Below are 17565 nucleotides of genomic sequence, written 5' to 3'. Positions count from 1 at the left end.
TGATTAATTCTATGAATTTAGTAGGAAAGTTGTATTCCTTTAGTAGTCTGAACAGAAAAAAACAGTTTATAGAATTGAAAGCTTTATCCATATCTCAACTTATTATGGTTAGTTCAATCTTGTTTTGTGTTTGCAATGTCAATCAAAGAAAAAAAAGCCTTACTATGTTGTCTTGAAGTTTCTTATTAATTATAAAACCTGTCTGGTCTTCATTTAATAAGCTTATAAGTATTAAATTTAGTCTTTTTGCTAAAATGGACATAAAAATCTTGTAATCTACATTTAAGAGAGATATAGGATGATAGGAGAATCATGAGGTAGTATCATTGTTTGGTTTTAAGGTAGGGGTGATTAGTAAGTATTTCCAACAAGGAGGTAAGTTAGCGGTATTCTTGACATCTTCAAAAGTATTTAATAAGATTTTTAGAGTGTTATCAGGCATTAGTTTGTATATTTCTGGAATTATCCCATCCAGACCTTGTGCTTTATTGGGCTTTATATTTTTAAATTGTTCTTTTAATTCTCTAAAAGAAAAGGGCTTATCTATTTTACATTTGTGCTCTTTTGATAATTTTTGCTGTACATTTTCTTTTAAGAATCTATCTAAGATGTTACTGCTACTTGGATTTAACTGCTATATTAATTTCATCATAGTGTTTGTTAAAACATTTTAATATATCTTTCAAATCAGTAACATTCATTGTTTTATCCCTTTCTTTCAATCTGATTGCTATTTTATGTAAACATTTGGGGTTTATTGAGTGTGATTGTAGTTTGATTTTTTTTCTACATTAATAGAAATATTATGTTGAAGAATATCTAAACATTTCTTATTTAGATTTTTGAGCTGGGTGCTTGTAGTTTTATCACTGAGTCTGAGGTTTAATTTTAACTTGTCAATTTCAGCTTGAAGAACCGTTAGCTCCTTATCCTGTTCTTCCCTTTTTGTTATGTATCAGTTTTTAATGTTATCATATAGAAAAACAATTAACTGGAACCATAGTATGGCCTCAGTAACTTCACCATTATAATTAAGTTCTATAAACTGATTCATTTCTTTTAAGAACCATTCTTGGAAGCCTTTTATCTTGGTTATGTATGATGGGATTCTTTGACAAATTAAGTTGTTTGGGCTTGATGTTAATTTAAACATAATGGCACTGTAGTCAATCAACACCTCATCTATCTTGGAATATCAAGTATTGGATACTAGAACTTTGTCTATATTTGTCTGAGTTTCTAATCTATAAGAACAGTGTATAAATTTCAAGGAAGCTGGTAATTTTAAAAAGGATAAATCTCTCAAGTTCGTATTGTTAATATAATTATTTAAATGTTTCGCTACTGAAGAAATTTTTATTTTAACATTCGCTGATTTGTTAAGAGATAAAATGCAGTTAAAGTCACCAGCAAGTAGCATTTCATGTTTAGAGTGCAATGTAATAATGTCTAGGTATTTTTTGACAGTTTTCGTACCTATACATGGTATCCAATATGTGTTTATAAATGTGTAATTTTTTTTTTCAATTTCTAGTATTACTAGTCCTAGCACACCATTATCAGAATAGGAATCCAGAATTTTGGGTATACCTAATGTTTTTTTCCATAAAGTTAGACTACATCTTCTTTTGGATCCAAACTGAGAGCCAACTAAAACTAAATAGCCCTTCAACAATATCTGATTTATACCATTAGAGAATAAACTGGTTTCTTGAAAAAGATAATGTCAGATTTATGCAGTGTTAAATATTATTTGTTTAGACTACTTCTCTTTATTGAGTTATTTAACCCATTAATATTTAATGAAAGACACTTGTATACAGGCATCATTCAGGATGAAATGTTTTGAATCTGATTTATACTGACTTGATATGATAGTCCTTAATATAAAGTTAAAAATATGTGTTATGGACAGATATATAGACATTACTGTGGTAACTATAAGATAAAAAAATATATTTATAACCGTCAACATGGAATACATTATTTCAGGCTTGATGAATTTTCCATTCAATCCTCTTACTAACCAAACCTTGTCACCTTCAAACACTATATTGCTACTACTTCAATCATATACACTAATATTAACTATATAAATATTTTACACAGTTAAAGAAGACATTATTTACATATAAAAGAAAGTAAATATTAAACAAGATTAATGTACAAAATAATTTTCAATATGGAGAAGTATCATTTTCAGTTCATTTATAATATTTAACAACTAAGTATGTATATTGTACTTTGTGTAGTATGTTTAATTCTGAATATAATAATATCATCTTTGAAAATGCATGTAATTTAAATTAGAAAATACATTTAGAAAAAGCATACTTCATGATTCTAGTAATTGAAATATAGGGAGACATTTTTTTTTTGTGCGAGCAATATTATGTGACAACATTGTGCATGTGCTAGAACATTTTAAGGATATGACTCACTAACTATTTAGTGTTTGGATATGCTGACACTATACAATGACTAACAACTATAATTACCATTACATAGAAATGACCAATTTCAGAATAACACTTCAACTTATGAAAGTTCTGTAAAAGTGTTTAATCTGAGCTTTACTAGTTACCCCCATTACATACTTAATGAGATTAATATAATACAAGCTATTTTTTGTATTATTTGTTAACATAATGCATTTCCTATAGAGATTATGAATGATACCAGTTGGTAAAACAGATTAGTTAGCATTTAAACTGTTGTTGCAATAATGTCTAGCAAGAACTAGTATATAAATTAATTATTTTTATAAAACTTAAAGTTTCATGTATGAATTAATTTCTATTAGATGTAAAAAGCAATTGTCAGTCATTATTTTTTTTCAACTAGTTATTATAATACTTCTAGTCTGATGTATTTAACATATTTTCACTATATCAGAAGTTAGTAAGAAACTATAGGTGGCTCTACATTATAAACAGTCCTTGTACAGCATTATAAGAACTCCCTCTTATTATATTATACATTTAAACTGATAAAACAGTTCAAAATATTCTGTATATGAATTTGGCATGTAGTTTTAATCTTAAAATGCTTTACTTACAAAATACTTTCATGTAGAACTTATATTTTCATTTAAAATCTTTAGAATAGTTTATTTTGGCATTCATTTTAACTTTCTATGCAGTTCCTGGTTCTGAGAGATCAAAGGTCCCACTGTACTTCCATTCTGACTCACAAATGATCTGTTGTGAAAATGGAGTGCTGCTTGATGGCACAGAAGCTTAAGCCTTGCTAAAAGTCTTCTCTAAAGTACTGTAAGTATGGTCGGTGGGAAATAACCTGAAAAAGAAAGCTTTTAACACAAATGAGTCACGGATGTTTTCTACAAGCTTTAAATTAACTGGAAAGCCATTTTTCCTCTCATTTCACATGAAAAAGTCAAAAGTGCCCAATGTACAATTATGACATTAATCTTGCAATTCCTACATATACAACAACACCAAAACTACACCTAGAGATGTTTTCATTAACTAAATTAAAATATAATTATTAAATGAACTAAAGAACATTTAAACAGTGAAAGAAACATAACTAAGTATACATTTGTAAATACCTGTATTTCTAGATCAACCTCCATGCCTATATCTAATCTGATTAGATTGTATATTATTATGTTATTTTTTATGAAGTAATGGAGGTGAGGGCAATGAATAACTAATATAGTTTCTATATGTTTATTTTATATTAGTTAATTTAAGACTGTTACTCTGTATTTAGCTAACCCAAGTGGTATTTTAAACTACAGTAGTAGAAAAGCTGATACATATTAAGTTGTTTTAAAAGTAAAAGTAAAAGGAGTTACTTTAGATGGTTTTCTTTAAGAAATGTTACAGCATCGTAAATTAAAGTAATTAAGTGAAATTGCAGTCAAAATGTTTATTGTTTTATTGTCTTGAAGCTTTTTTCTATTTAACAGCCCCATCACTCTTTGCAGCTTGTCTCTTTAATGATATACTTAAGTCCATGTCTTCAACAGAGTTCAGTAGATTTCTCTTCTGAACAAAAGAAATAACATCTTCTAAAGTGTCAAATGTTTTTTTTCCATCAGGCAAGTTTTGCAGGGAAGATCAGATGGGTCTTGATTCTAGTGTTCTTCAATGACTTTAGCAATGTTGTGCAGACTTTTCTTTTTGAGACCATTAAGGAAGAATAATTATTATTAGATCTAATCAGAGTCCCCTATTCTTAAAGGTGAAGTTGACCAGGCTGTTTTCAGTACAAGATCTTATCCTGGCTAGAGAAGAATTTGACTATGATGGATTTAGGATGTGATTTATTTTTTATTTTGAGGTACAGTAACTGGAGATCCGTGAATCCTTTCTATTCCATATGACAGGACTTCCAGATTTAGTATTTTTGGGATCCAAGATGATAGAAAATTTACCATATTGTCAGTTGTTCAGGAACCCCATAAATTCTGACATTGTGTCTTCTTGCCCTGTTCTCCAAGTCATCAGTTTTCTCCATGAATGTATTATTTGTTGTAAAAAAAAAGTTAATGTTGTCTATGTCTGTAACAGAGTCTTCAAAAGCTGCTATTTCATTTGTCTGTTGTTTAATGACATTGTTGATTAATTCAGTTTGTTTTACATATTTTTCTTTTATTTTATCTACTTTGGAATCTAATTTATCAGTTTTTAAGGATAAATCCTGGTTGTTTGAAATAATTGACTGCAAGTCATTCTTCACTGAGTTTTCTTGTAGAGCAGCCTTTGAGTGACTCATCTTCCTTCAGTAAGGTTTTTCTCTTGATATTTTGACAGGAAAATATATGAACTATTTGTAATTTTTTTCAACAAAATAATCCACAAATCTTCCAAATCAATAATTTAGTACTTTTATGGAATTTCTGATGAAAATAGCATGTATTCCTGTCAGAAAAGAATGAATGAGGCAAACTAAAAATCCTGTGCTGCTCACAGACTGCCATCTTGGCCACACCCCAATCAAGATGGAAGATGTCTTGACAACAAGCAACTCCTGCTCATTCACTACTTGACAATTAAAGACTTGAATATTTGCAGTGGCCAGTTCTGGTGCAACTCTGTTAAAAAGGATGTATTATTTATGTATTTTATATACTTTGATGACTATCCAGAATGCCAACAAGTGATGTCACAGATGGATTGAGGCAAGAAAAATAAAATACAGAGATTAGAGCTAAATAGAAGAATGGAATTTAGCTACAGAGAAGACTGCACTTTTTACCCTGAACTATGGTTCCAAACAAGGCAGAGGCATAAACATTTTTGTTCACTACAAAGTACAAAATCAGCAAAGAGCACTGGGTGTTGTATATTTATTTTAGCATCTATTTTAGGAATTTTCTTCTCTGAAAAGACTTTGCATTGAGAAGAACTAGACAAAGGGAACAGATGGACTGCTATGCATGGCTAGTGGGAATAATAGTCCTGTTGAAAATATGTGTATTGTCAGCTGAGGATTGGAGGTAAAGAACAGAAGGGTCAAAATTTATAAAATAAACAATAATGCTTTTTAGAGATCTGGCTGTCTCTATATTATGCCCACTATTTCTGCATCATTATGCATTACTGCTAAACAATTATGATGTGCAGTATTAGGCACAGAAGTAGTCAGTGTAACTACAGACAAAAACAGAAGTCATGACCTATTTTATATTTTAAATTGCATTACATTTTAAGATAACATGGGAGCAAGTATTAATACTATATAGGAAATATTAATGTCTCATGTAACTGTAGTCTTATAAGAAATGGCTTCTAAGTCTAATGTTGTATTTTGTTTATTCTACTTCAATAATGCATTTTTCCACATATTTTACTCTCTGCAGTACTGGTCACTGGTGCTCCAGGGTAAAGAGTTGCTAGAAAGATGACCATTTTAAAAGTGGCTATCAATTTTTTTTTAATCAAAATATTTTGAACACTTTTCTTTCCCTCTTAATTTCCATGGGGAAAGCTGTTTTTTAAGAGTCAGTAACCTTTTAAATATATGACATGGCTATACGTTCAACCCATTTGACATAGCAGTCTGTCCAATTTGACAGTAACAACTATGCTTGGTAAGATAAAGGAAATGTACTGTAAAAAATACTAGTTTGGCATAGGAGCTACTGGCTCTATTAACTAGAGAGAAAGTGCAATGATCTTTATTTAACAATAGCAATTATGATGTTACAGGCTGAGTACTATTGCTACTGCTACAATAATAGAGGCTGAGTACTATTACTACTACTAAAATAATACAGGCTGAGTAATACTACTGCTATAATAATACAGGCTGAGTGCTAGTGCTACTACTACAATAATGCAGGCTGAGTACTATTACTACTGCTATAATAACACAGGCTGATCATTGTTGCTACTGTTATAATAATACAGGCTGAGTGCTATTACTACTGCTGTAATAATACAGAATGTGTATTATTACTACTGTTACAATAATGCAGTATGAGTACTATTAATACTGCTGTAATAATACAGGCTGAGTCATGTTACTACTGCTACAATAATACAGGCTGAGTACTATTACTACTGCTATAATAATACAGGCTGAGTACTTGTTAATACTGCTGCAATAAGACACACTGTGTACTATTACTACTGCTGTAATAATAAAGGCTGAGTACTATTATAGTACTAATGCATATCTAACATATGCTATATGATAAGATTTAGTCAGAGCTGTACAGATGAACCCCAGAGATGAAACTGAAGGAGGCAATTTTATTTTCTCAAAATTAATTTTAATCACACCATTAAATTTTAGGATAAGCACAAACTCGGCATGTTATTAGAATGGCATTTTTGCATATGATTTTTGGTAAATAAAAACTGCTTTCCCCAACAGTTTTCCACTACTTACATAAGTAAGTATATTTATCAAGCAGATTAGGAAAATAACACTATCCAACCTTTCCATTTATAATTCAATGTTAACCTGTCAACGTGTGCATTTATACATAGTGACCTGAATAAGTCATGTTCTATCCATGCTTTATAAATCGTGTCTGATGCCTATAGCAATCCTGTGAACAGCCACCATCCACCAAGAGACAGCCACCATCAGCCACAAGTAGAAAACAGAAGTAGATTGCCTTGGCTTTCTTCATATCACCAGTACACACACACACACACACACACACACACACACACACACACACACACACACACACACACACACACACACACACACACACACACACACACACTTTAGGACAATCTATATTTTCCAATTCACTTACAGAATGTATTTTGGAAGTGGAATAAACTGCAACGCCTGGAGAGAATCCATGTTGGATTATTCTTTTCTCCATAAGTCTAATGGCAAAACTTACCTTTGCCTCTATTTATTTTTTTGTCAGTTCTATGTTCTTTCCATATATGATATGTTATGGTATTTACTTGTATAGTTGATTCCAAGTTCAACAAATTTCCTAGAAATGAAACCAGTGCAGTGAATGGTTGTTTTCATGAGTGGTATTTATGTAAAAAACAAATCTAATGTCCATGTGCAATTGACAAGCCTACCTAACTGAGAACTAGTTCATTAAAACAATGCTGTTGTGCAAGTTTGGTGTGGTGCATGCACTAATAACTGATGATCAATAATCTAAAAATCCAGCTTAAGGAAAGAATAGTAACCCAGTCAGAGTGATGACTGCAATTCACATATATCAGGAAAACCCAAAGAGGATTGGATGCCCACAAGCTGAGGAGAATGATGTTGGTGCATACCAGTGTCAGACATGGAAATATGAAGCCCGTGTGCAATGGAGAACAGGGACAGCTGGATAAAGACCACAAATATTATAAATCCTATGTGATGGTGCATAATAAAACAACACGTATGTGACACTATATATATATATATACACACACACACACACACACACACACACACACACACACACACACACACACACACACACACACACACACACACATTTATTTATGTTTTACACAATGTGGCAAAGAATATGTATGTTGTAGTATACTGTCAGCACAGGCTAAGTGGCTGGGGATTCAGAATATATATACATATATATATATCTATATATATATATATATATATATATATATATATATATAAATTTACAATTCTAAAAGAAAACAGATTTAGTATTATAATGTGTCATAGCATCACAGTGAACCACCTTATTGCAACATGTACATCAGTATGCAGTATGTCATGCCATGTATATTAAAAACCTAACAGTACAGGAGTACAGATGTACATGGGACCATGGCTCCACTGGCTTGTATCCAGAGTGCAGCCTAATCAGTAATATGGGTTCTTGCAGTGATCAGACATAGGGACATGCTGGTAAACAAGGCACATTTGAAGTTGGCAGGCCATGTCTGTTCTGTAGAGTGATGGACACTGCATTCAGGAAGTTCACGGTGCTATACTGATCACATCTCTTTAACAGTACATTAAATAGTTTCATTCAAGCTTTATACCTCCAGACATAGCAATCTCCTATGAACAGCTAAGTTTATGGCGTCAGTAAGAGTTTTCTCAGCTTGTAAGAAGTTTAAGTATAGGACGCACCAATCCATGTAAGCAACTCAAGATAAATTTAAGCCTCCAGTCATCCCTCTATTTTGTTCTGGGTGTCAGAAAGATCTTTTTTAAACAGGTCAAGGACTTGTATCTTAAGTCACCAGCCTTCTTCTTAAGGGTCCATCTTCTCTTATCATTCACATAATCATCACTAAACTGCCTAGTAACTCCTAGGTGTGACATCATCATGCTATTTGACAGACTAGCTAAACTAAAGGCACTTCCACTAGATATAGGTATGCTAGAGCCAAACTACTGCAATCCAGCTACTGCAGATCATAACGGTGACTATTTCTTCAAACAATCTGGGAAAGAGGGAAATGACATGCCCTCATTGCAGCCATTGTGAACTCTGTACAGACTACATTCAAGGTATTATTTCCAAAGACATATCTGGGTGTTAGTGTGATGCCTTCTTTATCAGTAGTTTCTAGTAATGCCATTATGTTATTCTGCATACCTCCTCAGACCTAGATATCATCACAAAACATAAAAGCAGCCTCTGTAGGCTATCTGCATCTCCTCATGGAATATGAATAGTATATAGCAGTAGGTAGGGCTATAGGATTTCTGGAAAGCTCCATCTTCCACCCAGTTCATAGGTTCATAGGTTCATAGGTTCATACTAGGCTATCTGCTGTAGGGCATTTATAAGCCTAGCCAGAGTGTGTGTGGCTTTCACCACCCCTTAGGATGAGAATACTATACCCATTAGTTTGCTGTGCCTCTGTCCAGCAGTGATACAGAGATGATTCCCGGGGTAAACCTACGATCTCCCATCCACTCGTCAAGATTTCTCTTGAACAGAGTCAGTGAGGGGCTCTGCCTCACATGGACTGGGATTCTGTTCCATAGTGTATGGAGTCTCTGGGTGATGAATCTGTCCCTCCAGCACATCCTATTTATATCCGTGTTGAGGTTTAAGTCTCTTGCTCTCATGGCTCTGGTGGATTTGGATTTTTTGAGGTGGAGCATGTCCATTAATTCCAGGTTGGACATGGCCTTGTATGTCAAGCACAGATCACCTCTGAGCAGACGGTATGCGACTGAATAGAGCTGAAGTTTCTTCAGTCGGGCATCGTATGACATATGTTTGAGCCCCTTTATCCTTTTGGTGAGGAACTTTTGGGGTCTTTCCAACTGCTGCAGGTGTCGGGTAAGGTACATTCCGAATGGGGCATTGTACTCAATCATTGGTCTGATAAGTGAAGAGTACAGGGGTACAATGACCTCTCCTGATCTGGATGTGAATCCCTTCATGATCAGGTGGGCAGTGTAGAAGGTCTTCCTAACCACTTTGGCAATGTGAGTGTAAAAGAGAGGTTACTGTCAACTTGGGTCCCCAGGTCCCTGATAACTTCTTCCGTGTTTAATGGATTACCACCTTTGTGGTAATTGGGGTTACCTTGTTTTTCCCAAAGGGTATGACTATACATTTTTTGGCATTTAGCTTAAGGCCATGGCTCTGGCACCAGTTATCCATTTCTATGAGACCTCTCTGGAGGATGTCTGTGTCTGATGGAGTGTCAATTATGGTGCCCAGTTTGCAGTCATCTGCAAATTTTGTCAGCCACAATCCCCCTTTGTTTGCCTGCACTTCAGAAAAATAAATGGCGAACAAGAGGGGGCCCAGGACTGAGCCCTGTGGGACACCGCTCGTGACCGACTTAGAGTCTGACATGGCACCAGCAACTCTAACCCTGTGTGTTCTGTCCTTGAGCCAGTTTGCAACCCATCTTGTGACATATGGGTTTACATCTAAGCTGGTGAGCTTTTCTATGATGCCCGAGTGGGGTATTGTGTCGAACGCTTTTGCTAGGTCAAGGTAGGCTGTGTGAACTGCCTTACCCTCATCAATGGCCTTAGTGACTGTTTTGAAAAAGTCAACCAAGTTCAAGAGGCAGGATCTGCCCTTGACAAAGCCAAATTGGGTAGGATCCAGTGTCTGTAGGTCCCCAATGTCTTTATTTATGAGTTCCATTATGATCCTCTCCATAGCTTTGCAGACAAGGCTCGTCAAGCTTATGGGGCGGTAATTTCCAGGGTCCGTAGAAGCACTGCCTTTGTGGAGTGGGACCACAGTTGCCGTACGCCATTCTTTGGGTACATATCCTGTAGTAAGGCTAAGATTAAACAGCAGCCTTATGTGTGGGTTTAGTTCCTCATTGAGTTCGTGTAGCACACAGCCGGGGACACCATCCGTCCCATTGATGCTGTGGTTTTTGCTTTAGAGAGAGCAGCTCTCACCTGGGCATCTGAGATGTTTGGGAGGCTAGACTCTGGTGGGATAGATATTTCTCCTTTTGGGGAGGGAGGGGAGAAATTTGCACTAAACCTGTCTGCCAGTATGTTGGCAATGTCTGTGGGTTCAGTGATTTTTTTATCATTTTGGACTAATTCTGAGCATATCTGGGAGTTTCCACCCAGGTTTCTAACATAGCTAAAGAAGGCTTTATGATTGTCTTTTGTGTCATTAGCGATTTTTCTCTCAAAGTTGGCCTTGGATGATTTTATGAGTGATCGTAGTTTTTTGCTAGTATTGATCAGAGATGCCTTCCCTTTTAGGGATTTTGCTCTGTCATGTAGTAGCTTTCTCCTCTTATTGTCGAGTTTGTTTATGGCTGGGGTCCACCAGACCGGGCGCCTGCCTTTGGTGGAAAGGGTCTTGATTTTATTAGGGATTGCTTGATCCATACATTCCTGGAGGTGCTTGTAGAAGGCATTTGTAAGGGTTTCAGCAGCGTGGGTTGTGGTTTCCACTGGCTCGGGGGCCTTGAAGGATACCACTCCAGTCTTAAGAAGTGTGAAGTTTGCTTTTGAGAAGTTCTTCACTGTGGTCTTTTGCTGGGGTGGGGCGGGATGTGGATCTCCAGTGAGATTAATTTAAGGTCTGATCTCACCAATGAGGGATATACTTCCGGTGTGGAGCATTTTGTCCCCATGTTTGTGATGATCAGGTCTAGTATATTTTCTCCTCTTGTGGGAATGGTGACTAGTTGTTCCATAGCATTTGAGTTTATGAACTCAAGGAACCTTTGGGCTAGGGTGTTGGGGCTAATGTTCCCAGTCTATGTTTGGGTAGTTGAAGTCACCCAATATGATGGTGTTTGGAGAGACATTCATACTCTCCAGTGTCTTCAGGAAGGTTGTGTGGGTTTCCTGAGTTTGAGAAGGTGGTCTGTAGCATGTTACAAACTGTAGGGCAGTTTTACCTATGGTTAATTGCACCTGGATGGTCTCCGATGCTTCGTGCATTGCCACTAACCTGGAGGTGTGGGTATCCTTTATGAATATGGATACTCCCCCTCCTTTTGTGGTTCGGTCCGGATTTTGGGGCCGGAACGCATGATATGAGGTATAATCTGATAGTGCTGGGGTGCTCTCAGGAGCCTTGAACCAGGTTTCAGTCACAGCACAGACATTGATGTTCTCCATACTGAGGAGGGCTTCAAGGGCGTGCATCTTGAGGTTTAGACTTCTGGCATTGAGCAGTATTACCCTTAGTTTTTCTCCATTTTTGTTTTCTAGGGCGGTAAGTTTATCATTTGAGCCTTGCCTAAAAAAGGCACTATGGGGGTGGCAAGAGCCTTTGCCAATATCCGGAGCCCAAGGGTGACAGGTGCAAGCCGTCCCTTGCGAAGCAGTGTGGCTTGTCAAGCATGTCATCCCAGGCAGACAGACATTGGATCCCCTTAGAATGACACCAGTAATTAAGCCAATTATTAAAGCCGATCATTTTGTCTCTGTATTGTGGCATCATTCTTGGTGAGGGTAGGATACTGCTTAGGGTCAGGGTCATACCGGCCTGGGCTACATAATCTGAGAGCTCCTCTATGTCTCTTTTCATGTAGTCCAGGGAGGTACGTCTAAGGTCGTTCACACCGGCATGGACAATGACTGAGTCATACTTGTACTTGCTGTGGAGTGACCTGAGTGCTTGTGTTATGTGGCGGATTCTAGTGCCTGACAGGCAGCTTACTGTGATCTTTTCCTTGTTCAGTCTGGTGAGTGGGACGCCAGTGTGTCTGACTATGGAGTCACCTATAACAAGTGTGTCTGGCATTGTGTTTGGCCTTAAGGGCTGTGACTGTTTAGCACACTGACTTTGAGAACTATGTGTTGTATGTCTTATGTCTTGAGGTGGCAGTTGCTTGGGTGTCTGCTTTGGAGGCCTCTGTAGTTTTGGTAGATTTTTGATCAGTGCCTCCGTGTATGTTTTTGTGTGTTTATGTGTTTGTTTTGCAGTTGTGATAGTTCTATGTGAAACTGGGTTTGTGGTGTGCGTGGTTTCCTTCTCCTCCTGTCTGGTCTTACCAGTCCTGAGTTGAGAGAGCTCAGCCTCCAGTTTGGCTATATAGTTGCATCTCTCACATGTATTTGTGTTTTGTGGGAGAAGGAGTGGGTTGTCTGTGTACATGAGGCAATTGTAACATTGCCTCAAGATGCCCAGATTCACCAGCTGAACAGGAGAGGACGCTAGCAACTGACCCTTGACATGCTAGAAAAAGTGAAAAGTTTGCTGTGTAACTGAGTCAGAAGGGACCTATAGGGAAATGGGTACTCAAGGGGATTCTAGGCTAATGTAGTACTTTGTTTAGTATACAAGTACTTTACCTATATAAAAATGCTTTAGGAGCAAGTGCTGAGCTTTTGAGATAGAGAATAGACTGTTTAGATTGCAAGTAGAGAAGTTCTAAGGGAAAAATTGAAGAGCAGACTTTACGGAGCCAGAAATAGTTTAACCTTGTTTAACCGGGCGCTGCCCGATGGTGCTCTATGGGCAACTCCGCTAAATCACGCGAAAAGCGCTAAAGCGGGCCTTATAGCAGGGGCTGAAAAGAGCCAGGAATTGACCCAAAACGCCAATAGACTACAAGTTTCTGGCTGGAACCACTGCTCTAGGGACAAATAGGCTGCTCAGTGCTCCCCACTCCCACTGGTGAACAAAGAAGCTTCCCTTTATCCAAATAAGGATATGGAATAGCACAGGAACCAAGCCAAAGCCCAGAGATCAGCAAACTCTGAAGACTGTGTACTATTACTACTGCTGTAATAATAAAGGCTGAGTACTATTATAGCACTAATGCATATCTAACATATGCTATATGATAAGATTTAGTCAGAGCTGTACAGATGAACCCCAGAGATGAAACTGAAGGAGACAATTGTATTTTCTCAAAATTAATTTTAATCACACCATTAAATTTTAGGATAAGCACAAACTCGGCATGTTATTAGAATGGCATTTTTGCATATTATTTTTGGTAAATAAGAACTGCTTTCCCCTCCAACAGTTTTCCACTACTTACATAAGTAAGTATATTTATCATGCAGATTAGGAAAATAACACAATCCAACCTTTCCATTTATAATTCATTGTTAACCTGTCAACGTGTGCATTTATACATAGTGACCTGAATAAGTCATGTTCTATCCATGCTTTATAAATCGTGTCTGACACCTATAGCAATCCTGTGAACAGCCACCATCCTCCAAGAGACAGCCACCATCAGCCACAAGTAGAAAACAGAAGTAGATTGCCTTGGCTTTCTTCATATCACCAGTACACACACACACACACACACACACACACACACACACACACACACACACACACACACACACAAACACACACTTTAGGACAATTTATATTTTCCAATTCACTTACAGAATGTATTTTGGAAGTGGAATAAACTGCAACGCCTGGAGAGAATCCATGTTGGATTATTCTTTTCTCTGTAAGTCCTAATCCTAAAACTTACCTTTGCCTCTATTTACTTTTTTGTCAGTTTTCTGTTCTTTCCATATATGATATATTATGGTATTTACTTGTATAGTTGATTCCAAGTTCAACAAATTTCCTAGAAATGAAACCAGTGCAGTGAATGGTTGTTTTCATGAGTGGTATTTATGTAAAAAACAAATCTAATGTCCATGTGCAATTGACAAGCCTACCTAACTGAGAACTATTTCATTAAAACAATGCTGTTGTGCAAGTTTGGTGTGGTGCATGCACTAATAACTGATGATCAATAATCTAAAAATCCAGCTTAAGGAAAGAATAGTAACCCAGTCAGAGTGATGACTGCAATTCACATATATCAGGAAAACCCAAAGAGGATTGGATACCCACAAGCTGAGGAGAATGATGTTGGTGATACCAGTGTCAGACATGGAAATATGAAGCCCGTGTGCAATGGAGAACAGGGACAGTTGGATAAAGACCACAAATATTATAAATCCTATGTCATGGTACATAATAAAACAATACGTATGTGACACTATATATATATATATATATATATATATATATATATATATATATATATATATATATATATATATATATATATATATATATATATATATATATATATAAAAAAAAAATATATATATATACATACACACAAACACACACATTTATTTATGTTTTACACAATGTGGCAAAGAATATGTATGTTGTAGTATACTGTCAACACAGGCTAAGTGGCTGGGGATTCAGAATATATATATATATATATATATATATATATATATATATATATATAAATTTACAATTCTAAAAGAAAACAGATTTAGTATTATAATGTGTCATAGCATCACAGTGAACCACCTTACTGCAACACGTACATCAGTATGCAGTATGTCATGCCATGTATATTAAAAACCTATCAGTAGAGGAGTACAGATGTACATGGGACCATGGCTCCACTGGCGTGTATCCAGAGTGTAGCCTAATCAGTAATATGGGTTCTTGCAGTGATCAAATATAGGGACATGCTGGTAAACAAGGCACATTTGAAGTTGGCAGGCCATGTCTGTTCTGTAGAGTGATGGACACTGCATTCAGGAAGTTCACAGTGCTATACTGATCACATCTCTTTAACAGTACATTAAATAGTTTCATTCAAGCTTTATACCTCCAGACATAGCAATCTCCTATGAACAGCTAAGTTTATAGCGTCAGTAAGAGTTTTCTCAGCTTGTAAGAAGTTTAAGTATAGGACGCACCAATCCATGTAAGGAACTCAAGATAAATTTAAGCCTCAAGTCATCCCTCTATTTTGTTCTGGGTGTCAGAAAGATCTTTTTTAAACAGGTCAAGGACTTGTATCTTAAGTCACCAGCCTTCTTCTTGAGGGTCCATCTTCTCTTATCATTCACATAATCATCACTAAACTGCCTAGTAACTCCTAGGTGTGACATCATCATGCTATTTGGCAGACTAGCTAAACTAAAGGCACTTCCACTAGATATAGGTATGCTAGAGCCAAACTGCTGCAATCCAGCTACTGCAGATCATAACGGTGACTATTTCTTCAAACAATCTGGGAAAGAGGGAAATGACATGCCCTCATTGCAGCCATTGTGAACTCTGTACAGACTACATTCAAGGTATTATTTTCAAAGACATATCTGGGTGTTAGTGTGATGCCTTCTTTATCAGTAGTTTCTAGTAATGCCATTATGTTATTCTGCATACCTCCTCAGACCTAGATATCATCACAAAACATAAAAGCAGCCTCTGTAGGCTATCTGCATCTCCTCATGGAATATGAATAGTATATAGCAGTAGGTAGGGCTATAGGATTTCTGGAAAGCTCCATCTACCACCCAGTAAGAGGCCTGCTGCATATACCACAGACTGCCAGTTATTTTACAATGCTGAAACATGTTATTCTGAAGATACTATCCTGTTACTCAGAGGTAGTCCCTCTGGCTTGATAGCCAATTCCTTTATGGTTTACATGTGGTCAATGTCCTGAGTATCCTTTTTGTAACCTACCTTGTAGACTTTTGGTACTGAAGATCTGGATACAGCCTTTGTAGCAGTTGTCAACTACAAGAAATGAATACTAGACTACCAAAGTTTATGGCTACAACAGATACAATGGATGCTAATGTGGACATTGTTACAATCAAGCAAACACCATTTTGTGCTTGCAATAGAAAAACAAGGCAATGAAGAACAAGTCAGCCATTCCCAGATGACATTAGTGATGTTTACTTTGAACCTAGTTGATTAAGGGAACAAAGTAAGGAGGTAAACACTGTATGCAACTGAATTTCCAGAAAGAATAATACAGTTAGTTTGTGCAGCCTGTATGAAGAAGAGAAGAGGTCTAGGTGTCTTGGTAATGCTATTAATTTGGAAAAATCCTTAAGGGTATACTTCTTATGAAATAACGGTACTTACATATTATCGCAACCACATTATAAATCGGTCATACTCGTTGAAAATTATGGAAAACTCAGTCATTTTCTGTAATGTCATGAATTTTGACCGATTGGTAACATGGATGCGATATTTGACTGTTCTGTTATTCGTAGCTGAAACGAGCTGAGCGCCATGTGAACAAAATGCACTGGCTTGTTGTGATGGTTGCAAAGAAACAGAAATGCAATTTCTGAACTTTCTCTTTACATCCTTCACATTACCTTAGTTAATTATGAAACTGTACATTGTAACTTATGATGTGTGCACTATTATGGGCAGCTTTAAATGAGGTTGTTAACCATAAAAAGAGGGAAGCTTATTGTTTGGATATGTGAATCTGTTATAGTACTGTAGTGTAATGCAAACTTCACTGACTCCAGAGTACAATGAAATGTACATGTTTCCAAGTACGCCTAAATATTACGGTACATAAAAGTTTGTGGACATGCATAAAATAAGTAATAGGTATATATATTCATACCTAATACAACTGTGTTCTACGATGTAAAAGTAAAATGACAGCTTTTACTATAGGAAAGCACACGTCAACCACTGGCCAATTTTCCAGCACTGCGGATGTAATAGAGATGTTTCACATATAATCTAGCAATACAGAAGCATATGGGTCACAAATCTTCCATATTTACTTAACTTAGGTTTCAGGGTTCATCACTGCACTGTATAGAAAATGCCGATTCTGCTTCAGGACTATGTTGAGAATGTGGTTGCGATAATACACAAGTACCAAAATAATTAATAGCCCCTCCACCGTGGATCATTTT

The sequence above is a fragment of the Protopterus annectens genome, chromosome 8.part0 (genome assembly GCF_019279795.1).
Source record: "Protopterus annectens isolate FY-2018-M chromosome 8.part0, PAN1.0, whole genome shotgun sequence".
NCBI classification, from domain to species: domain Eukaryota; kingdom Metazoa; phylum Chordata; order Ceratodontiformes; family Protopteridae; genus Protopterus; species Protopterus annectens.
This window is presented reverse-complemented; position numbering follows the sequence as displayed.